We start from the raw sequence: 24,212 nt of genomic DNA on the forward strand, positions 1-24,212 counted from the left end.
AAAAGTGAATGGGGCTGCGTGAAAATCGCAAGCATCCGCAAGCAAGTGCGGATGCGGTGCGATTTTCACGCACGGTTGCTAGGAGACGATCGGGATAGAGACCCGATCATTATTATTTTCCCTTATAACATGGTTATAAGGGAAAATAATAGCATTCTGAATACAGATTGCATAGTACAATAGGGCTGGAGGGGTTAAAAAAATAAATAAATAATTGAACTCGCCTTAATCCACTTGTTCGCGCAGCTGGCATCTCTTCTGTCTTTAACTGTGAGCAATAGGACCTTTGATGACGTCACTACGCTCATCACATGATCCATCACCATGGTGATGGATCATGTGATGGACCATGTGATGAACGCAGTGGATTAAGGTGAGTTCAATTATTTTTTATTTTTTTTAACCCCTCCAGCCCTATTGTACTAAGCATTCTGTATTAAGAATGCCATTATTTTCCCTTATAACCATGTTATAAGGGAAAATAATACAATCTACAGAACACCGATCCCAAGCCCGAACTTTTGTGAAGAAGTTCGGGTTTGGGTACCAAACATGCGCGATTTTTCTCACGCGAGTGCAAAACGCATTACAATGTTTTGCACTCGCGCGGAAAAATCGTGCATGTTCCCGCAACGCACCCGCACCTTTTCCCGCAACGCCCGTGTGAAACCAGCCTAAAAGTGTTCCAAAGCTATTACCACATAAAGTGACACATGTCAGATTTGCACAAAATGGCCTGGGCAGGAAGGTGAAAACTGGCCCGGGGTAGAAGGGGTTAAGAACTGGTAATTTGCCTCTGTACTGCGTCCGCATACCCTGTCTACCAGAGCGAATCCCCAAAATTGTTATTATCCATATTGCTTCCTTTGCTGGCAGGATTTAGGATTTATTTTTCCATCACATTATACACTACTCGTTTCTATGGTTACTACCAAATACATCAGTGGTGGTCATGTTGCACACTATAGGAAAAAGCACTAGCCTATGTGCACTCCCATGCTCCCGGCCACCAGAAGGGCCGACGTTTTTTTTCTATAGTGTGGATGCACGACCACCACTAATAGATTTCAAGGTGGCCGTAAACATGGAAACGAGCGGTGTATAATGTGTTGGAAATATAAATCAAACAAGAAAAGGAAGCAATATGGGGAATCACAATACATTAGTAAGTGGCTTGTATTAACTTTCTCTACATGATAAATGTCAATTGTTGAAGTGACGTCAGCGCAGGTCCTGCTAAATGAAGATAGAAGATTTCTATCTTCATTCAGCAGGACCTGCGCTGACGTCACTGCGCTCACCACGTGGTGAGCGTGATTACGTCATCAAAAGTCCTTTGGCAGGTCCTGAAAAAAGAAGAAAGAAGATGATGGCGGCTGCGTGAACAAAAGGATGAGGTGAGTTAATTTTTTATTTATTTTTTTAACCCCTAAAGCCACATTTTAGTAAGCATTCTGTATTAAGAATGCTATTTTTTTCCCTTATAACCATGTTATAAGGGAAAATAATAAAATATACAGAACACCTAACCCAAACCCGAACTTCAGTGAAGAAGTCCGGGTTCGGGTCTGGGTACCACAGTCAGTTTTTTATCACGCTCGTGCAAAATGCATTGCACCCGCGCGATAAAAACTGAACATCGGAACGCAATCGCAGTCAAAACTGACTGCAATTGGGTACCCACTCGCACGATTTTCCCTGATCGCAGACGCAACGCATCCGGACCTAATCCGGACACGCTCGTCTGCAAGGAGCCTTAGATGTAAAGGTACTGCCACGTGCTCAGGTTTCTGAATGTAGTTTTGGAAGCCAAAATCGTTAATTTCTAACGATAATTTGTTTTCCCTTAGTCCTAACAGCAGCACAGATGGGGTTAACTGCCCCTGTGGACTGGTAGGACTGGCGGAATTTTAATGAGCCCAAGAACCAATAAACGATCTTCAGCTCCCTGAAAGGGAGGAGATCACCCCCCAGCCCACCGTGTTTTTAACAAGCATAATGTATTTTAGGGTGGGATATTTGTGTGCTGCTGTTAGGACTAAGGGAAAACAAATTATCGTTAGAAATTAACGATTCCCTTACGTCCTACCAGCAGCACAGATGGGGAGATAGCAAGAAGAATCCCCTAGGGAGGGTCCTCATGCCTGGCAGAACTAAGAACTGTCTGCCCAAAAGCCGAAAACTCTGCCATCCTAGCATCTATCCTATAATGGGAGATGAAGGTTGACTCAGAGCTCCAGGAGGCCGCCTTACAGATCAACTCTAAGGGGAGAAGTCTTCTCTCCGCAACCGAGGTGGAGACCGCCCTAGTAGAATGGGCTCTCACAAACTCAGGAGGATCTAAGGATTGGGAGACGAAAGCTTCCCTAATGGCCTCCTTGATCCAGCGAATGGTAGCTTTAGACGCTTTACGGCCTTTAGACTTACCGGCAAACAGGATAAGGAGATTCTCATCTATCCTGAACTCTCTGGATCTATCCACATAGACCTGGAGGCATCTTGAAATATCCAGCGGGTCTCTAGCTGGAGTATCAGAGGAGGAGGCTGTAAACAAAACTGGTAAAGAGATTACCTGGTTGATATTTTGGAAGGTAGGCACCTTAGGCCTGAAGTAGGGTAAAAACTTCAGGAGTACTCTGTCCTGTAAGAAAATAATATACGGGTGAATTGCAGAGAAAGCCTGCAATTCAGAGATTCTTTTGGCTGAAGCTACAGCCAGAAGAAAAACCATCTTTAAAGTCAAAAATTTGAAATCCACCTCCTACAAAGGCTCGAAGGGGGGAGATGCTAGCCCCCTGAGCACTACTGAAAGATCCCACTGGGGGATAGGTTTCAGTATAGTAGGCTATAATCTTTCAGCTCCCTTCAGGAAGCGTTTAATGAGTGGGTCCCGAGAATGTGGCCTGTTGAGACAGGCCGAGATGGCACAAATCTGTACCTTCAAGGTAGCTGGAGATAGGCCTCTATCTAATCCATCTTGAAGAAATTGTAGTATCGCAGGAAGGGGCGGATCTGCGGACGCCACCTGTTTGGAATCACACCATGCCACGAAGATTCTCATGATCCTGGAGTAGGCCTTCTTTGTAGACTCTGCTCTGGAATGCGACAAAGTTCTCAGGACCGTCTCGGAAAGCCCTTCTATATTGGGAAGGGACTGATCAACCTCCAGGCTGTCAGGTTGAACCTGCGCAGATCTGGGCAGAGGTGAGTGTCCCACGACACCAGGGTCTGCTCCGGGGGGAGTCTCCAGTATTGTCCCCGACTCATCTGAATGAGCTGGGTAAACCAGGATCTCTTGGGCCAGAACGGTATGATGGCTATTACTGAGGCCTGATCCTGACGGATTTTCATCAATACCCTCGGTATCATGGAAAACGGAGGGAAGATGTAAGCCAGCCTGAACCTCCACGGTATCGACAGAGCATCTATCGCCAGGGGGTTGTCTTCCCTGTACAGGGAACAGAACCTCAGCACCTTGGCGTTGAACCTGGTCGCCATGAGATCCACCTCTGGCATACCCCATCTGTGAACTAACTGCCTGAAGATCTCCGGATGCAGAGACCACTCCATGGTCGGTAATCCTCGACTTAAGCGGTCCGCTATCATATTGAGGGAGCCTCGAATATGAATGGCAGATAGATGGGAAAGGTTCGTCTCTGCCCACCGGAGAATTACCCCGATCTCTGACAGAAGGGGCAATGATCTTGTGCCTCCCTGCTTGTTTATATAGAGAACCGCAGTCATATTGTCTGACTGGACTTTCACTGCTTTGCCCCGGATCTGAGGGGCGAAGTGAAGGAGGGCTAGCCGGATAGCTCGCATCTCGCGAAGATTGGAAGAAAGACGCCGCTCCAGAGGGGACCAAGATCCCTGTACTGGGGATCCGTCCAGGTGAGCGCCCCAGCCTACAAGGTACGCGTCTGTAGTCAATATGAGCCAAGCTGGTTGGGTCATAGACTTCCCTGCTGGTAGCTGAAACCACCATCTGAGGGAATTCCGGGTTTGACCGGACAGGGAGCACAGGGATTCAAGCCCCATAGGGCTGCCGTTCCATAAGTGTAAGACCTCCGACTGAAGAGGACGGAGGTGCCATAGCGCCCAAGGGACTGCAACCGCAGCCGCTGACATGAGCCCCAGCATCTTCATGAGAGTCCGGATAGAGACTCGACGAGGGACAAAAAGGACCCTTGCGAGGTCCTGAATCCGTGCTCTCTTTTCTAGAGTCAACCGGAGGGACATCTCCACAGAGTCGACCACGAACCCTAAATAATGGATTGAAGTCGATGGGCTCACATTCGACTTCTGCCAGTTGATAATCCAGCCCAGCTGGAGTAGAAAGGAGATTGCGATCTGAAGATGGTGGGTAAGGACCGGAACTGAAGAGGCTATGAAGAGCCAATCGTCCAGATAAGGAATAATAGTCAGTCCTTGAAGTCTCAAAGCCGCCACCACCGACACCACCACCTTGGTGAAGATAAGGGGGGCGGAAGAAATTCCGAAGGGGAGCGCGGTGAACTGAAAGTGCCTGCGAACCCCTGAAATCTGGACCGCGATCCTGAGGAGTTTCCGGGAAGCGGAATGGATCGGGATGTGAAGATATGCATCCTTGAGGTCCAGAGTAGCCATGACATCCCCGGGATTGAGGATATGGCTGACTGACCTTATGGTTTCCATGCGAAACCTTGTTTTCCTTATAAATCGATTGAGAAATCTCAAGTCGATGATCATCCGGAGATCTCCCGTCTTCTTGGGAACCAGGAACACTGGAGAATAAATCCCTAGGCCTCTCTCCCCTGCCGGCACCTCCTCTAGGGCTCCCTTGGAGATATAGTCCTGAATATAAGATTCTAGGACCACTTGTCTGGCAGACCCGAAGTTTCGCGTGGCGATGAATCTCTCTGGGGGGAGAGAGATAAGATCTACCCGGTACCCGACGGAAACTATGTCCTGAACCCAGGGGTCTGCAATCAACCGGCTCCAAGAGTCTTTGAAATGGGAGAGACGGCCCCCCACGGGAATCTGGGGGAGGGGTACGGGAAAATCTAGAGGAGATACTGCAGGGGCCTCGAAGAGGCCCATAGTCAGGAGGGTTTTGCCTCCCTGGTGGGTTTGCGGGAGCGTCTCGAAAATTTACCAGACGGCCCCCCCCTCAATCTCTGCGCCTAGACTGCGGCCCTGGACGACCTCCGCCTTTCTTCTCCTGTCTGGGGCGTCCCCGAAAGGGCTGCTGGGGGAGACTCTTCCCTTTTTATCGGAGAGCCCCTCCATTATCTTGTCCAATTCGGACCCGAACAGCCTATCCGGTTCGAAGGGGAGCCCACAAAGATTAAACTTGGACGCGTTGTCCGCGATCCATGGCTTCAGCCAAAGTGGTCTGCGGGCAGCTGAAACTAGGGCCATAGTTTTGGCGGCCAGCTTCAGCTGCATCTGGGTGGAATCGACCAGGAAATCCATAGCCAGATTGGCTGATTTGAAGGCTGCCAGGATATCATCTCTCGAAACGCTCTGGTCCACGTCCGTCTGGATCTGGTTGAGCTTAGAGCGTAAAAAGGAGGCTACTTCAGTGGCCGCAATTGAAGTTGATGCGGAGGCAGCAGCCGCCGCGTAACCCCTTCTAAGGGTGCACTCTGCCCTCCAGTCTAGAGGGTCCTGCAGGCTAGACCCATCGTCTGCAGGGACTAGAGTGTGCCGGGACAACTTGGCAATAGCCATGTCCACCTTGGGAACGGAACCCCACGATTCCACCAAGGTTTTAGCCATCGGATACATGAGCTTGAATTTTCTAGTGAGGACTCGGCCTTTTTCAGGCTTTCTCCACTCTGTACGCATTACAGAGAGAAGGGTCTCATCCGCTCTAAAGACACACTGTGTCCGTCCGCCGGGATCGGAGGACTCCCCCATGTCAACATCCTGGTCCCCCGACCTGATGGACTTGAGTAACTTCTGCGTTTTCTCTGGGGGAAAAAAGAAAGAAGTTAATTCTTCTTCCTCAGAAGAAGACCCCACAGAACAGGGGGTAGGTCTCTCGACCGGTGCGACCACATCCATGGGAGTCTGAGAGGATCCTGGTAGCCTCTCATTAAGCAGCCGCACCACTCCCTTAATGGAATCATCCACGTAGGTCTTCGTCCACTGGAACATTTCTTGCATCGTGGGTTCCGTGGATGCCGTGCGACAACTCTCACACCTGGAGTAAGGACAGCTGTCGTCTAAGGGTGTGTTACACTCGTAACACGCCAAATGCTTCCTCTTGGCCCCAGCCTTCCGCTGATCCGGATCCTTAGGGGAAGCCATAATTCTGTAATTAGAAAGAATAAAACAGGTCATAACACCTACAAACACCTGGAGGTGGAGAAACAAGACCTTATGGGGGCCCACCAGCACTGAAGAAATTAGAGCTGTGGAAGAAGAAAAAACAACCCAAGCCAAGCAATATCACTAGAATATCTCAAGGCACAGGGAACTCTGGAGCTAGCTTGTGAAAGCGATGCAACCAGAGCACTGAATGACAGGCTCTGGGCGCTTAAAAGGAGGAAGCCCCGCCCCCTGGGCGGGCCCTCGATCGAGACCAACCCAGAGAGGTAACAGAGCCTATACTGGCTCAGTTTGACCCTATGTGTCTCCCCCAATCAATCCTGGAGTCCAGGATGTCCCTAGGGAGATAATTTGAATAAAGTGGTGAGGTTTAGAAACCTCACCGCATCGATACGAAAAACCGGAAGTGACGTAGCGCACCTGGTGCGCGTCACTTCCGGAAGATGGCGGCGCCCATGGCGCCGCACACATGCGGCAATGGAGAGACGGGACACCGCAATCCGGGTTGAAAGAAGAGGGGAGGGGACACCCCTCTCTCCGACGTTACCCCAGAGAAAAAATCGCCGCGATAAGGCCGAAAATAAAGGCAATAAGAGCAAAGAAAGGGCGATCCTTTAGATTAAGGAAAAAAGAGCCCCTAAGCACTCTTCAGCTCCCTGAGGGGGAGCGACACGCCAGTCCACCTGTCCAGAGGACAGAAAAAAACACGGTGGGCTGGGGGATGATCTCCTCCCTTTCAGGGAGCTGAAGATCGTTTATTGGTTCTTGGGTTCATTAAAATTCCGCCGGTCCTACCAGTCCACAGGGGCAGTTAACCCCATCTGTGCTGCTGGTAGGACGTAAGGGAACCAGGAGTTTATTCCTTTATACCTTCTCTCCTTTTATGATCCAATCCTGATTTTGGCTTCCAAAACTGCATCTAGAATCCTGACTGTGTGGCCATACCCTAACTGAAACCTGCACAAGTGATTTTCAAGAGCTTTTAAATAAATTTCCAAGCGATTATCATTATACTCTGTGGAGGAAAAAAAGAAGAAGAAATAGCTAGTGCCTCGCTTGACTGGAGTGGTTTTGAAGAAATTTTCAAGCTCCTTAGTGCATTTCAATGGGCAGCAATTTGAAAGTGACTTTTTGTAATGAAAGCTAAAAAGCCTTAGGTTGGTTATGTATGCAGTTGGGGAAAATCAGTCTGCTTGTCAGCCTCATCTACCTTTTACACAAGCGAGCATTCCGCGCGGGTGCAATGCGTGATGCGAACACATTCCACCCATTCATTTCAATGTGCGTTGGTTTTCACGCATCACACTTGTGCGTTGCGTGAAAATCGCAGCATGTTCTACATGCGATTTTCACGCAACGCTGGCCCCATAGAAGTGAATGGGGCTGCGTGAAAATCGCATCGCATCTGCAAGCAATGGTGGATGCAATGCATTTTTCACGGATGGTTGCTAAGAGACTTTGTTTGTATGCATTGAGTTTTTTATCACGCGCGTGCAAAACACATTAAATCGCATTGCACCCGCGCGATAAAAACCGAACAACTGAACGCGATCACAGGCAAAACTGAATGACTTTGCTGCGAAATCCCGCATTTTTCACTGAACGCATTCGCAACGCATCCGGACCTAATCCGGACACGCTCGTCTGGAAGGGGCCCCTTTCACACGTGACGGATTGGCTCCGGATGCGTTCAGGGTGCGTTCAGTGAAACTCGCACCATTTTGCAAGCAAGTTCAGTCAGTTTTGTCTGCGATTGCGTTCAGTTGTTGAGTTTTTATCGCACGGGTGCAATGCGATTTATGCGTGAAAAATGCAGAATATAGAACATGCTGTGTTTTTCACGCAACGCAGAACTGATGCGTGAAAAAAAACGCTCATGCACACAGACCCATTAAAATAAATGGGTCAGGATTCAGCGCAGGTGCTATGCGTTTACATGACGCATTGCACCCGCGAAGAAAACTCGCTCGTGTGAAAGGGGCCTTAGGACTCTTTCAGACGAGCGAGTTTTCCACGCGGGTGCGATGCGTGAAGAGAACGCATAGCATCCGCAAGAGAATGCATCAGTTCTGCGTTGCATAAAAAATGCACCATGTTCTATATTCTGCGTTTTTCACGCAGCCCTGGCGTGAAAAACGCATCAAAACGCATTGCACCCGTGTGAAAACAACTGAACACAATCGCAGACAAAACTGACTGAACTTGCTTGCAAAACGGTGCGAGTTTTACTGAACGCACTCTGAACGCATTCGGACCTAATCCATCACGCTAGTGTGAAAGAGGCATTAGGGTACAGCTACATGGTGACGACACATCATGGCCAGGATCGTAGAGTAGCGGTGATCCTATAGAAATGCATTGGATCACTGCGCAAGTCATAAAAAATCCAACACTGCTGGATTTTTTTTAGACCTTCACTGCGAACCCATTTATTTCTATGGGATGACCACTACTCTGCAATCCTGGCTATGACCAGTGTCGACGTACCCTTTACCTGAACTTTACAAGAATTTGTGTGCTCCCGCTAATGGCCCCAATAATCTGCCTATGTAGATGGGCCATAAGGCTATAGCTACACTCAGGTCAGTGTCAGACAGTCATATGGTGTCCAGGTAAAGCAGCCCATGTGTTGGCCGCATCTCCCAGCCTGGCCGCGGTTCATGGGACCCAGACTCACAGCATCATAGTGATTTATGTCCTGGCTGACCATCGGTCTACTGTGCTGTACTCACATCATGCCAGAGCCGAGGCCCTGACCCCGCCACTCTCCAGCCAACTCCTAAGTGGCGAGGATGGTGCAGAAATGCCCATGTGACAAAATATTTTTGCATGGACATTTAAAAAGTATCAAAAAGGGGTCTTGCAACAGTTTTTAGTAAATGATCCCCACATCTGCCTGTGTAAACAGTGATGTGCTGCTGACAAACAATGAATCTATATGGGGATGAATGATCGCAGTAGCTATTGTTCATCCCCCTACAGAGTGGATGAATGTTGCCTGTAAATGTGACCTGTCACCGCTCCTGACATGCCTGTTTTAATAGCTTCATGCATTCCCCATGTAATAATTCTTGAGCATCTATTCTTATGGCTCTATGCTGTGCCATTTCTTTATTATTTGTACTAGAAGTTATGAACGAATTATTAGCAGTCTGCAGTAAGGGTACAGAGGCGAGGTTGGTTTGTGTACCTGCCAGAGGCATGGGGGGGCTGCCATTTAAATTTTTGATCAGGCAGCGGGAAGGCTATGTGCTTCCCTGTCCCTGGCCACCAAGCACTGAGGGAAGGGGGGCCCAAGCTGAACTCTTGCACCAGGGCCCATGAGCCACATGGCAAAGCCGTATGCACTTTACCATGAGTTGCAGTTGTTTGGCAATGCAGTTATTAGCTGAGTGGCACTCTATGGTATGTGTGAACCCAGCCCATAGGCACACATAAGTTGCATAACTAGACAGATTTGCTATACACGGCTCTAGGAAAACTGGATAACAAGAACCAGTCTCATGAGAGTAGGTTTACACGCATCAAACGGATTGACTGCCACCTGGAGACAGATACTGCCGTTCACTGCTGGACCCTATTGACTATAATGTGATCCGGTGAGGATCCAGCCGCTTTCCAGAATAAGTGCCGATTTTCGGACAGACAAAAACCGTTGCATGCAACGTTTTTTGTCTAGCCGAAAGCTGACATTTCCAGAGAGAGCGGCCGGATCCCCTTCGGATCCCATTATAGTCAATGGGTTCCGGTGGTGAACAACAGTATCCGGATCCAGTGAACTCCGGAAGGCTGTTCTCTGTCCAGACAGCCTGCCAGATCCATTAAATGGAGGTGAACCTACCCTAAGAACTAGAACAGTGAACATATTGGTTGCTACTCACCTAAAAGATAGTTGAATCTCACCTAATAGTAACTTGAATCTCAAGGTATAGAAATGCATTGGATTCTTCCTGAACATGTGTACAACTTTTAGGCTACTTTCACACTTGCGTTCAGAGCGGGTCCGTCTGATGTCTGCACAGACGGATCCGCTCCTATAATGCAGACGTTTGGATCCGTCCAGAACGGATCCGTCTGCATTATAGTTTAAAAAAAATTCTAAGTGTGAAAGTAGCCTGAACGGATCCGTCCAGACTTTACATTGAAAGTCAATGGGGGACGGATCCGTTTGAAAATTGAGCCATATGTCATCTTCAAACGGATCCGTCCCCATTGACCTACATTGTAAGTCTGGACGGATCCGCTTGCCTCCGCACGGCCAGGCGGACACCCGAACGCTGCAAGCAGCGTTCAGGTGTCCGCTTGCTGAGCGGAGCGGAGGCTGAACGCTGCCAGACTGATGCATTCTGAGCGGATCCGCGTCCACTCAGAATGCATTAGGGCAGTACGGATGCGTTCGGGGCCGCTTGTGAGCCCCTTCAAACGGAGCTCACAAGCGGACACCCGAACGCAGGTGTGAAAGTAGCCTTAAGGCTGGATTCAGATGTCCATTCCCATTTCCATCCGCAAAATACAGACGTTTCTGATTTTCTCCAGACCTATATGTTGAAATGAAGTGTCAGACATAAAATAGACAATAATGGTGCATGCTGCGCGTTTCTGAACTGTGAATTGCAAAAATTGGGGTGTGAACGGCGCCATTTACTTTAATGGGTTTGTGTGCTATGCGGTTACATTCAAATAGATATGTATGTTCTGTATATTTGTGTGGCCCAGTTCCCCCATATCAATTCCAGTTCTCCGGACTAAAAAAAATAACCAGGAGCCATCGGCTCCTAAACTGAATTTAAAATGCATATAATTATAATAAAAAAAAAGGACTTGGCGGAGAAGATGAGACACAGGTCACAGTAGTGAGCCAGCACTACATATAGGAGAATACAGCACCACATGCCTCTTACATCCAGTGACATCTCCTGTCATGTAGATCTTCTCTTTCCTCTTCTCTTCCATTTGACCCAGACCACCATGACAAATTCTTTCAGCCGCATTTCATCTCTACAGAGTTTGTTACACAGACACGTTAGATTTCTAAATTTTTCCATCAACCTCCCCATCCTGGTCATCCTGCTACCACTCCCAATACTGTGCCCATTGTGCTCCCCAATGCCCCAAGTACTATACTGCTGAAAAAATACTGACCCCAGTAGAAAAAAAGTCCCTATAGTGTCTACAGCTATTATAAATGCCCCCTAGAGTGCCCCCAGTAATAATAATAAACCCTAGATTGTGCTCCAGGTAATAATGCCTGTATAGTGTCCCCAAAAATAATGCCCCATATTTGCAATTTGCCCCCATTCTGGCCAGTAATGTCCCCCAGTGCCCCCTTCCGGCCACTAATGTCCCCTAGTGCCACCCTTCGGGCCAGTAATGTCCCCCAATGCCGACCCTTAAAAAAATAAATAATCTAAAATCTTTTGCTCACCTGTGTCCTTTTGCCGGCGCTCACTCGCTGCTAGACGGCCCAGGATGGTGCGACGCAAATGCGCACACATCGCCCACCTGCTTTGGGCTTTTACTACTACATAGGCCATAGGCCTGAAGCCTATGACGGCGTCAGGGCAAGGAATTATGGGCTCCTGTGCTCCTCCACAATATTCAGCTGCAGCCCAGTGGTCCAGTCGTAAATGGCAACAAGACTTGTCGCCATCTGCAAATTTTAAGGCGTATTGGCGACCGTTTTGGTCGCCATCTGGAGCACTGAATTATATGCCCTTAACACTATGGGGGATATTTGTCAAGGGACTTGCGACTTGCGACAAAATTACAGTAAGGGCTCATGCACAGGACCGTATGCCCTCCGAGACATACGGTCTGTGAGCGGGCCATATGTCCTGAAGCGGCATACATCGTGCGCACGGGAGTACACAGCATCATAGGTTACTATGATGGTGTGAGCATCGGGCCGCTCGCGGGGCAATTGTCCTGCACTCATAATATCATATACATCATATACTGAAAATTATAGAACATGTCTTAGGGCTCATTCACACGACCGTATGTATTTTGCGGTCCACAAAACACAGATCCACAAAAAAATGGATGACATCCGTGTGACGTTCATGTTTCATCCTTTTTTTTTTTTGGATCTATTGTAACAATCCTTGTCCTCAGAACGGACATATGGACGCGGAATGCACAGAGTAATTTCCGTTTTTTTTTAATTCCCATTGAAATGAATGGTTCCATATACAGACCTGCAAAAAAAAGAACGGAAACAGAAGAAAAATACGATCGTGTGCATGAGTCCTTATGCTTATCTGTATTGTGGACAAGAATTGTCATTTTATGGAAGGTGTCCGTATTTTGCGAACTGCAATACAGACACGGTCCTGGGCATGAGGCCTTAGGCCTCTTTTCCACGCGGGTGCAATGCGTGACGTGAACGCATAGCACCTACACTGAATCCTGACCCATTCATTTCAATGGGTCTGTCTACATGAGCGTTGTTCTTCACGCATCACTTGTGCGTTGCGTGAAAAACGCAGCATGTTCTATATAGTCAATCTAATAGTTGGATGCTGCGTACTGTGTTTAATGTGGCAGAGGGGGCGCTGTTACCTGCTGGATCCTTGTGTAAGTATTGCATGCACATAAAGTATGTTTCTCCCTGCAGTACCGTCCCCTATATGTTTCTGAACTGACCCTTAGGCCTCTTTCACACGAGCGTGACGGATTAGGTCCGGATGCGTTCAGTGAAACTTTCAGTGAAAAGTTCTGTCAGTTTTGTCTGCAATTACGTTCAGTTGTTCAGTTTTTTCCGCGGCCTTAGGCCTCTTTCACACGATCGATACAGATTGGCTCAGGATAAGGGCTCATGCACACGAACGTAAGGGCTCCGTGCCTGTGCTGCGGGCCGCATACGGCGGTTCCGCAATACACGGGTCACCGGCTGTGTGCATTCCGCATCACGGATGCGGACCCATTGAAGTGAATGCAAATCCGGAGATGCGGTATGGAACGGAACCCCACAGAAGCACTACAGAGTGCTTCTGTGGTGTTCCGTTCCGCAAAAAGATAGAACTTCTTCTATCTTTTTGCGAAACGGACGGATCGCGGACCCCATTCAAGTGAATGGGTCTGCGATCCGCATGCAGATTCCCCACGGTCGATGCCCAGTGCATTGTGGACCGCAATTTGCGGCCCACAGCACGGGCACGGAGCCCTTACGTTCGTGTGCATGAGCCCTTAGTTCAGGGTGCGTTCAGTCGTTCAGTTTTTTCCGCACGGGTGCAATCCATTTTGATGCGTTTTTCACGCGCGTGAAAAAGAATCTGAAGGTTTACAAACAACATCTCCCAGCGACCGTCAGTGAAAAACGCATTACATCCAGATGCAATGCGTTTTTCACTGAAGCCCCATTCACTTTTATGGGCCCAGGGCTGCGTGAAAAACGCAGAATATAGAAAGTGCTGCGATTCTCCCACAACGCAGAAATGATGCGCGGAAAAAAAAACTGTCATGTACACAGACCCATTAAAATGAATTGGTCAGGATTCAGTGCGGAATCTGTGCGGATTTATGTGCGTTTCTGCAGGATATCCGCACCAAAATCCGCAATTTCTAACAGCAGTTTTTGGTGCAGATTACATGCGGTTTTGCCGCCGATCTCACCTTTCATTGGAAAAGGGTGAATTCTGCAGCTAAAACCAAAAACATAACCGAGATGCTGCAGATTAGGAAATCCGCAATGCAAGTCAATTTCCCCAATGCAAGTCAATTCCGCAAGTCAATTTGCTGGTGCTGTACTACGCTGTGGTTTTTCTACACAGGAAACCGCACATATTCCGCAACGTGTGCAGGTGGCCTTATACTTTCTCTCCACTCCTTTCCTTTACTCTGCATTCCTAATTTTGGCTTCCAAAACTGCATCAGAAAACCTGACCGTGTAGCCAGACACCTACGAACCAGTGTGAAGGATCGGTAACAAGCAACGGCTAAATACTTGCCAAACACTAGGCGACAGCGACTGCGCTTTTTTAGAACTGATACATATACATGTCCCCTTCCTGCAACACGTATCGAAGCAGATAATTAAATGCCTTTCAAAAGTTCCAGAAACTTCCCTTTCAGAAGTCGGAATGTTTACTGCCTTGGCTGCAATTTAGTAGGCAGCATGAGACTGATTATACCGTTGTAGAAGAATAAGGTCACCTCTGCCCCACTGACAGAAATGCATGCATCTCCATGAGCCATCCAGGCGTCTATATTTATCGCTCTTATAAAACACGTCAGCGGAGAACTTTTTGGCTCTGTTATTATTGTGACTTTAATAACAGCGTGTGCCAGTGCAGGAAGAAAGTATGCAATGCCAAAGAGACCAGGAAGGAGGAGTGATCAGGCAGTCGCTGTAAGGAGGCGAGGAAGGCTGGTCTTGTGTCTGAGCAGATCCCTGGGGCGGGGAGTCTATAGGAAATGCTGCTCTCTCTGTCTCTCTTGTGTTAGTGAGTATGGAAGGGATCTTACAGGCAGCCCTGAGAGGTAAGAGGCTGAGGTTACTTTCACTGTCTGCTGCTTCCTTAAACACTGCACCTTGTGTAGTGGCCTAGGTCTTGCTAGTTTGGCACAGGAGCAGATGATCACGGCTGATGGCATAGGTAAAGACGTACTAATGTATATTAACGCTAGCAGATATATACAACCTTATGTCTTTAACTCTTGGTGTAGCGATAGAGGTCGCAGCGTTTGTAATCACCCTCCTGGCTCCTATGACTCAGGGCCTAAAGGTGGCAAGCAGTGATGGACTTGACCAGCATGCAAACCAAGCAAATGTTTGGGGCCCCGAAGATTGGAGGACCCTTACAGGTGGTCAGTTGAAAAAACGGATGTAAGGCTACATGCACACGACCGTGTGTGTTTTGCGGTCCACAAATTGTGGATCCGCAAAAAAAAAAACCGTATGCCATCTGTTTTTTTGGTGTGTGGATCCATTGTAACAATGCCTAAAACAGACAAGAATAGGACATGTTCTGTTTTTTTTTTTGCAGGGCTACGGAATGGACATACTGATGCGGACAGCGCAAGGTGTGCTGTCCGCATTTTTTGCGGACCCATTGAAATGAATGGGTCCGCATCCTATCCGCAAAAAAAACTTAACGGACACGGAAACGAACAAAGTTCGTGTGCATGTAGCCTAAGGCTGTGTTCACATCTCTGTTGGAGATGATCCGGCGCCAATGCCGGCTGATGGCCAGACAAAAACCGCTCCATGCAACAGTATTTGTCCGGCCGGAACCTGGCATTTATAGCAGAAAGCCGCCAGATCCCATTTTAGTCAATAGGCATCCGGCGATGATCTGTTAAATCTGGGAATGCCGGGTAGACACCAGCAGCAGTGATGGCCAGTTCGCAGTGTTCGCCCGCGAACACATGCGGGCTGCCATCTTCACTCACAAGTTCGGCGAGGCACAGGTAAACCCTTACCTGTGCCTGTGCCGCGAGCCGGTCTGAAATCAAATGCGGTCACCGGGAGCAGGCAGTTCCGAGAACAGCCCGATGAAGGCCCCCGGCGGCTGTTCTCGGAACTGCCTGCTCCCGGTGACTGCATTTGTTTCAGACCGGCTCGCGGCGCAGGTAAGGGTTTACCTGTGCCTCGTCGGACTTGTGATTCAAGATGGCAGCCCGCATGTGTTCGCGGGCGAACACTGCGAACTGGCCATCACTGACCAGCAGGCCTGCCACAAACGTTAACCGTAGATGTGAATGTGGCAATGGGCCACATACCAGCTGAGAGTGGGGCTTGGTAGGCTGATGTGACAAGATGGTGCAGTGGGGTGCCCCCAGACATAACTGCTTAGGGCCTCAGATATACCAAATCTGCCCCTGGTGACAAGTTAAATAGGGGAAAACAGTGCTGTAAGTTGTGGAATGAAGTGTTTTAGCACCAGGGGCAGACTGGCCATAGATATTGCAGGGAATTTACCCATAATGCCACCAGAGCCCTACTCGCTGCCTGGTACATACTACTGGGGGAACTATAGGGGTCATTATTAGAGCTAGTCCAGGCAGCATGCTGAAGGTAAGGCTGGCATGGTGTTGTGGCCCACATTTCACCTCCTAAGCCTTCTGCTCCATATCTTAATTAGAGACAATTAGGGGAGGAGGACAGAACATGGCAGCTATTGATGGGCACAATACAGGGTCAGCTTCTGGGAGGTATTTTGTGCTGCACTATGGTATTGCTGACCCTGCCAACTTGTATTGGCCCCTTCTACTTGTGTTACCCCATCCTCTGTCAATTTAGACCAACCTACAATATTAGGGCCACTTTTAGTTTTTGTTTTTTTCCAGGGCCACTTTAAGTTCCCAGTCTGCCCCTGTTCTGCACATAAGTACATTCACATCTGCGTCATTCGGCATAGCCGGATAGTGCTGTGCACTGCTGGACCCAATAGCCTATAATGGGATCCGGCCAATTTCCAGCATGAGTGCTGGGGTTAATACAGGACTAGTGTTGAGCAAACTTCTGTTTCCAAGTTTGGCATACAAGGTTCGGGTTATCTAAGAATTCTGTCATGGATTCCGCTACCACGGATCATAACCTCTGGTCCGTGGTAGCGGAATCCATAACAGAATTCTTAGATAACCCGAACCTTGTACGCTGAAATTTAAAACAGAAGTTCACTCATCCCTATACAGGACGTAAACAGTTCAAGTGTCCAGCGGAAAGCGGCTGGACCCATTATAGTCTATGGAGTCCAACGGTGCGCGGCAGTATCAAACTACTCTTCACAAACACTGGGGGTCATTTAGAAAGACCAGCTTTTCACACCAGTCTTTTACTTACCTTTTGTGCTGGCAGAAGATGCACCTAATTTATGGCTAGGCATGTGCATCATCATAAATTAGACACACCTTCAGCAGTCCGTGCGGCTGGTGGAAGAACTAAAAGAGCCCCTGGTCGTAGTCGTTTTTGGCCAACATTTACGCCTGCGTTCAGGCATAAATTTTGGCAAATTTGTTGAGCTCTCTGCCACACCCTCAACACTCCTATGTGTCGAACTCGGCACAAAAATGCCCGTGCTACAAAATATTGTTGCATGGGAGTTCAAAAAGTCACAAAAAGGGGTCATGCGAAAGTTGGCGTAAAAATGTTCGGAAATGACCCCCCTTGTTACCAATTTAACACTGACCACTTTGTCACAGACATGGACATGTGAATGAGGCCTAAAGAGGATAGGTGAGCTGATTCACCCACTGTTTGCTTACCTTAGACCGAGTTCACAGTTATTTCCATCAGTTATTGTGAACATCAACTAGTTGCGGGCAAACACACAGAACAGGTGCAAATCTTTACATTACACCTGATCTCTGAGTAGGCTTCACTATTGGTTTTGTCTCACAATAAGGGCCCATTCAGACGGCCTTAGTGCTTTGCAGATCCGCAATTTGCAGACCGCACATGGCCGCAACCATAATAGAAAATGCCTATTCTTGTTGCGGACAAGAATAGGACATGATCTATAATTTTTGCGGGGCCACGGAACGGAGCAACGGATGCGGACAGCACACAGAGTGCTGTCCGCATCTTTTGCGGCCCCATTGAAGTAAATGGGTCCGCACCTGAGCCACAAAAAATGCGGAACCAAACCACGGTCATGTGCAAGAGGCCTAATGCAGGGGTAGGTACTCCAAGTACTAATGCACTGTGTGGCTATGAAGCGGTGGACTCGCCTAAACTACAATGGAGAAGAAGCATGGATGGTCTCTTCCTTTCTGGATCGTGAACAGGGGAGAAGACTACCATTATTCTTCTGATAAGTGGGACTTCTGGAAGTGGAACTGCCACCTATCGGACATTTATGGCATATACGTTTGATATGCCATTGATATCTCAAATGGGAATACACGTTTAAATTTAGTGGTGGCCCTTGAGAATGGTTCGATCTGATGATGTGGCCCTCTGACCAGAAAAGGTAACTCTTTATATAAAGTATTTTAGTAGTGACTGTGCTTTGTCCATTGCGAGTGCAGTAGGAAGCAATGAGGAGGATGCAGCAAGCACGGCGTCCCTTTCAAAAACAGTGATGCCGAGTGTGGGTCCCCCTCAATGTTATATTGATGCAATTTCCTTAGGGTAGGCCTAGCATAGGGATAAATTGGGCATCAGGAAGTAGAGCCAAGCGAGGGATGGGGAAGTATTGGAAAAGGAGTATTATTTTTGAGAATTTCTTAAATATTTTTAAGTGCCTCAATAAAGTTACTACTGACATAAATAGCATGCATTTTTAAGCTGAAGTAAGGCGCTCTCCATAAGGAGATATAGTATCCCCAGAATCCTGACTTAGGCCTTTCATCCAGTTAAAGGGTTTGTACAGCCAGTAATCTTGATGACCTATCCTCAGGATAGGTCATCAATATCTAATCGGTGGGGGTCCGACTTCTGGCTGTTTGAAGAAGAGGCGGCGCTCGGTCGCATGCTACTTCCTTTTCAAAATTACACTGAGTGTCATCTCGGAAGTCTTGATGGTGCAATGTAATTGCACTTGAAATTACAATGCGCCGCTGCTGTTCTGTCCCCACATGAAGGCGAATGAAGGTGTAACTGATAATGACTGTGTGACTGTCCTACCTTCGTATCCAAGCAGTGGAGCAGACCGGACCGGCAGATGCTCAGGTTGGATGGACCCAGACGTAGACACGAGGATGCAATCAAACGTGGGTTTATTTGATCCAAAGCAGCGACATACGATGATGCAATACAGTAATGCTGTAGCAGAGTAAATGCTGTCGTGTAGATGTCTTTCCTGAGGCTAACTGCTGGTCAAAAACTGATGCCTTCACAAGCCAAGGTGTGTATCTCCAGTCACACAGGAATGCAGCACTGAAAATGGCTGCAGGAAGTGACAAGGACCAAGGCTGCTTAAAGAACAGCACACTCCCCGTCTGAAATTCACTTTGGGGATTTCACTACGATGAATGTCCATAAAATATAAAACAACCTGTAAAAAGAACATGTTAAAATGCAAAATATAGTTTAGTCCTGTTTTCCAACTTGGAATAGAGAAGATCTGCGAAGTTAGATACAGTCCTATTCACCCAGCAGGGACGTTCTCGATGGGTAATATTAAAATGAGTTTGTTAATTGGTCTTGAGAACGTTTTAAGCTTGCCCTTCCTGAAGATCTTCAACTCCACCTTCCGGACCTTGCCATCTTTGCTAGGGAAAACCTTTGAAATTAGTCCGATAGGCTAGTCAATCCTTTCGGTTTGTTGCTCTTTCATCAATACGAGGTCTCCTTCCTTCAAGTTTGGTTTGTGGTGTTGCCATTTTCTTCTTCCTTGAAGAATACTAAGGTACTCCTTTCGCCACCTGTTCCAGAAGTAATCTGCTAGGTATTGTACACGTTTCCAGTGTTTTTGATAGATGTTAGCATAAGAAAATTCTCCACTAGGTATTAGCGTATTCTCAGTTTTTTGGGTAAGTAGAATAGCCGGAGTCAGTATGGCTGGTGTTTCAGGATCCATAGACACTGGCACAAGGGGTCTTGAATTGATAATGGCCGAAACTTCAGCAAGAAGGGTGACTAGAGTCTCATGTGTGAGTCTAGACGAGTTTACATCCATCAACATAGAATTTAAGATGTTGCGTGAGATGCCGATCATTCTCTCCCAGGAGCCCCCCATGTGGGAACTATGAGGAGGATTGAAAATCCAGGTGCAACCTTTTTCCGCCAACTGATCTTGAATGGACTTGGTGTCGATGTTAAGTTCTCTACAGGCTCCGATGAAGTTTCTTCCCTGGTCAGACCTCGATTGTTTTACTGGTCCTCTGATTGCGAAGAACCGTCTTAAGGCGTTAATAAGGCTGGATGTGTCCATAGATTCTATCACCTCTATGTGAACTGCTCGCACACTCATGCAAGTAAATAGTACAGCCCAACGCTTACTGTTTGCGTGACCGCCGCGGGTCCTGCGTGCGGACACCATCCATGGCCCAAAGACATCTAGGCCAACATAGGTAAAAGGGGGCTCTGTACATAGTCTATACGCAATCTCCACCGCCAACACAGTCCCACAAAGTTCCAGTCTGGGAATAGTATGATCGGGCTTGGGGGCTAACTTAGCCTGACCAAAGATGAATCCAACGTGATTTTGGTTGTTGGGTTCTGTCACCTTCAGATAGGCAACCGCTGCAATACCCTCCGTGGAGGCGTCCGAGAACATGTGGAGTTCTTTCTTTATGCTAGAGGAAAGCGAGGTTTTAATATAGCATCTCGGGATGCGGATCTCATCCAAGGCACACAAGGATCGCTTCCAGGCTTCCCGATTTTGCTCTTTCTCGGAGGGAAGTGGGGTATCCCAATCCTTGACTGTTTCAGAAAACTGTCTCAGTAGAGATTTACCTTGTATGGTGATGGGCGCTACAAATCCCAGCAAATCAAATAGGCTGTTTACCACTGATAGGACACTCGTTTTGTGAATGGCTTGACTGCACAACTTATCTGAAAACCGAAGGAGTCAGCCGAGACATCCCATCTGAGGCCCAAGCTCCTCTGCACAGGTGGACTGTCCAGTCCCAAGTTAATGTCCTTGAATCCTGGTGCATGATCGCCTGATTCGAAGGCCCTCATAACGGCCAGGCTGTTTGAAGCAATTTTGTGTAGTCTAAGTTTAGCTTGGTACAACATACTTTGAGTCCTTTTGAGCAGATCGATAGCCGCTTCTTCGGTCGGTAGAGATTTGAGTCCATCGTCTACGTAGAAGTCCTTTTCTACAAAGTCTCTGGCGTCTTTACCGTACTCGGATTCTCCCTCTAATGCAGTTCGCCGAAGGCCGTAAGTTGCCACGGCAGGTGAAGGGCTGTTTCCAAATACGTGTACCCTCATTCGATATTCCGCCATCTCTGCGTTGGTGTCATTATTCTTGTACCACAGAAACCTGAGGAAATTCCGGTGGTCCTCTCTGACTACGAAACAGTGGAACATCTGTTCAATGTCAGCGGTGATGGCAACAAGCTCTTTTCTGAACCTCCTCAGCACTCCAACTAGGTTATTCGTCAGATTAGGACCTGTGAGAAGGACACCATTAAGAGATACACCTCGATGTTTGGCGCTTGAGTCGAAAACAACCCTAATTTGATTAGGTTTCCGTGAGTGATACACTCCAAATGAAGGCAAGTACCAGCACTCGTCGTTCTTCCCTAAGGATGGAGCTGGTTCTGCATGGTGGTTACGAAATATTTTATCAATAAAGGCAACAATGTGTTCTCTCATCTCAGGCTTACTGTTCATGGTACGCTGAAGAGAGTTAAATCTAGACAGAGCTTGTTCCCTATTGTTCGGGAGTCTCACCCTGGTAGCTCGGAAGGGTAATGGAGAAACCCAGTGATTGGTTTTGTCTTTAAGGAACTCGTTGTCCATTACCATGATAAATTCTCTGTCCTCTACTGACAAAGCTACTTTATCATCGTCCTTGCTTGTGTGAAAGACTAATCTTCCCAGGTTATCAGCAAAGAAGGGAGGGATGTCGTCAGGTGGTTGTATGAGGTCTGGAGGCTTCTCTTTCACCTCATAGTGATGAGGGCAAGGCTTAATGCAAGTTGTGCGTCCATCTCCACGCACGTACGTTTTAAAAGAGCGGATTCTTGGTTGATCCAAGCATACATTTCCTATGACTACCCATCCCAAGTCCAGTCTCTGGGCGTATGGTGCATAGTCGGGACCATTACACTGTTGACGCACCTTGTGTACCCTTAGATTGTCTCTGCCAAGCAGGAGTAGAATCTCGGCATTGTTGTCCATAGGTGGGATAACGTTGGCTAGGTGCCTTAGGTGTGGTTGGTGAAATGCAGCTTCAGGAATTTCATCCCTATGGTTGGGTATTTGATCGCATTCGATCAGCGTCGGTAGAGGCATTTCCGTATTCCCACTGACGGAACAAGCAATGAATCCTAGTGCCCTCCTGCCGCTAGTCTCTATGCGACCCGAGCAGGTGTTTAAGATGTAGGGTTCTGACGGTCCCTTTATCCCAAAGGCTTCAAAGAATTTAGGTCCTGCTAGGGAGCGGTTGCTTTGGTCGTCAATGATGGCATACATTTTTACTGCCTTTTCTGGTAGTCCCTCCGGGTAGACCTTGATTAGGCATATACGGGCACAACATTTCTCACTCTGGCCCTACCCACATACGTCTAAGCATGAGCAGGAAACAGCAGTGGCTGTATTAGCGTGGTTCTGGGGCTCCCCGCCATGACTTAGAGCAGGACTGGTGGTGACAGCAGCCGGTGAATCCCTTGTGAGTGGAGTTGGGTGCATAGCTGAGGCATGTCTTTCACTATGACACTCCTCACACTTGATGATGGATTTACAGTCCTTAGCCATGTGCTCCAATGAAGCGCAGCACCTGAAACATACCCCAAGCTCGGTGAGGACTTTCTTGCGCTCCTGTATGGTTTTGGATCTGAATCCTCTGCATTTGTTCAGTTAGTGTGGTTTTTTATGAATGGGACATTCACGATTGAAGGCCTTGTCTCCTGATGAGGTAGTGTACTGTTTACCAGTGGGTACTGCAGATGATGGTAGGTTAGTCTTTCTAACATTCACGCTGCTCTTAAAATCTCTGTGTTTATGCACAATACTTTCATACCTTGGTGATGGTGTCACTGAAGCTGTAGTATTGAACTCCAGGAAGTCGAGGCTGGGGTCATTCCTCATCTGGGACTGTTCATCGATGAACCTACAGAAATGAATAAATGGGGGGAAAGTGACGTCATGCACTCTTTTGCACCTTGAGACTGATGCCGCCCACTTCTCTTGCAGGCTGTATGGTAGCTTCACGACAATTGGGTTCACCCCATGGGCTGTATCCAGGTAGCACAGCCCGGACAGACGAGGGTCTCTTTTGGCGAGCTCCAGCTCCATGAGCAAATCACTTAAATCCCGAAGCTTATGGACATCCTTGAGACTGATCTTGGGGACGTTCTGCAGTCTCCTGAATAGTGCCTTCTCTATTGCTTCTGCACTGCCAAAGGTGCGTTCGAGTCTCTGCCAGGCTGCAGCGAGACCTGCTTCTCCCACATAGACAGTTCTAAGGCTCTTGATGCGATTTTTGGAGCCTGGGCCCAGCCATTTGATCAAGAGGTCGAGCTCCTGCTCTGCGGTTAGGTTAAGGTTGGCGATGGCGGCTTTGAAGGTTGCCTTCCAGGCTCTGTAGCTCTCCGCACGGTCATCAAATTTTGAGAGACTGGTGTTAATTAGCTCTGCTCACCATAAACCTGGCAAACTCAGACATATCTGATTTCTCACTTCTTGTTGCCATGACAACTTGTGATGCCCCTGGGGTGTATAGGCTGTGTGGCGTGAAAGGGTGAGATGCTTCCGGGTAGAATGATGTTGCTGCAGGGTTGAGCTGTGGTCTAGCCTCTGTAGATTTTGATGACTGCTGCTTGAGCTGTGGAGGTAGGCCAGGAAACACCTGGTAGCCATCTTGCTGTAATAATTGTCCTTGAGAGGGCGCGTCTGGGCGACTGTTATTGGATTGCTCGGGTGCTGTGGGTGTCACTGGCACTGCAGGTAGAGCTGACTTGGAGGTTTCAGAGTTGTTGGCTTGGACAGTACTGCAAGCTGGGGGTGGTGCAGATAACTGTTTCAGTACATAGTCGCTGGTGCGATCAACTGGATCATCTATCTCCTCTGGTGGCAAGCAGACTAAATCAAGGCCTTGGCTCAATGCTTGCTCAAGTAGTCTTACTTTTGCTAATGCAATTTCCTCTTCCCTCTCTGATTCAAGAATCTTTATTCGAGCCTCTGCTTCTGCCTTCTTGGCTTCTGCCTCTGCTACAGCCCCTCTTGGCCGCTGTCTGTGCTTCTGCCCTCGCAACGACTTCTTTTTCAGTGAAGGAACGTCTCACTTTGGATTGCTCTGCATTTATACGGGCCTCTAGTAATCTGTCGCTTAGGG

The 24,212-nt window shown here is 48.0% G+C and overlaps 1 protein-coding gene across 2 annotated transcripts in view; it reads left to right on the forward strand.

Annotated features, from left to right (window-relative positions):
• The first annotated feature begins 14,645 nt into the window (after positions 1-14,645).
• The window catches only part of LDAF1 (lipid droplet assembly factor 1), a 93,071-nt gene continuing 83,504 nt past the window's right edge, over positions 14,646-24,212 (forward strand). The window contains exon 1 of one of the 2 annotated variants that reach the window (XM_040441013.1): positions 14,646-14,796. The gene's annotated coding sequence lies outside the window, so the exon portion shown is untranslated. Of the gene's footprint in view, positions 14,913-24,212 lie in introns of both variants that reach the window. The other variant, XM_040441014.1, reaches the window with a different exon arrangement.

Source organism: Bufo bufo, chromosome 7 (genome assembly GCF_905171765.1).
Source record: "Bufo bufo chromosome 7, aBufBuf1.1, whole genome shotgun sequence".
NCBI lineage: Eukaryota > Metazoa > Chordata > Amphibia > Anura > Bufonidae > Bufo > Bufo bufo.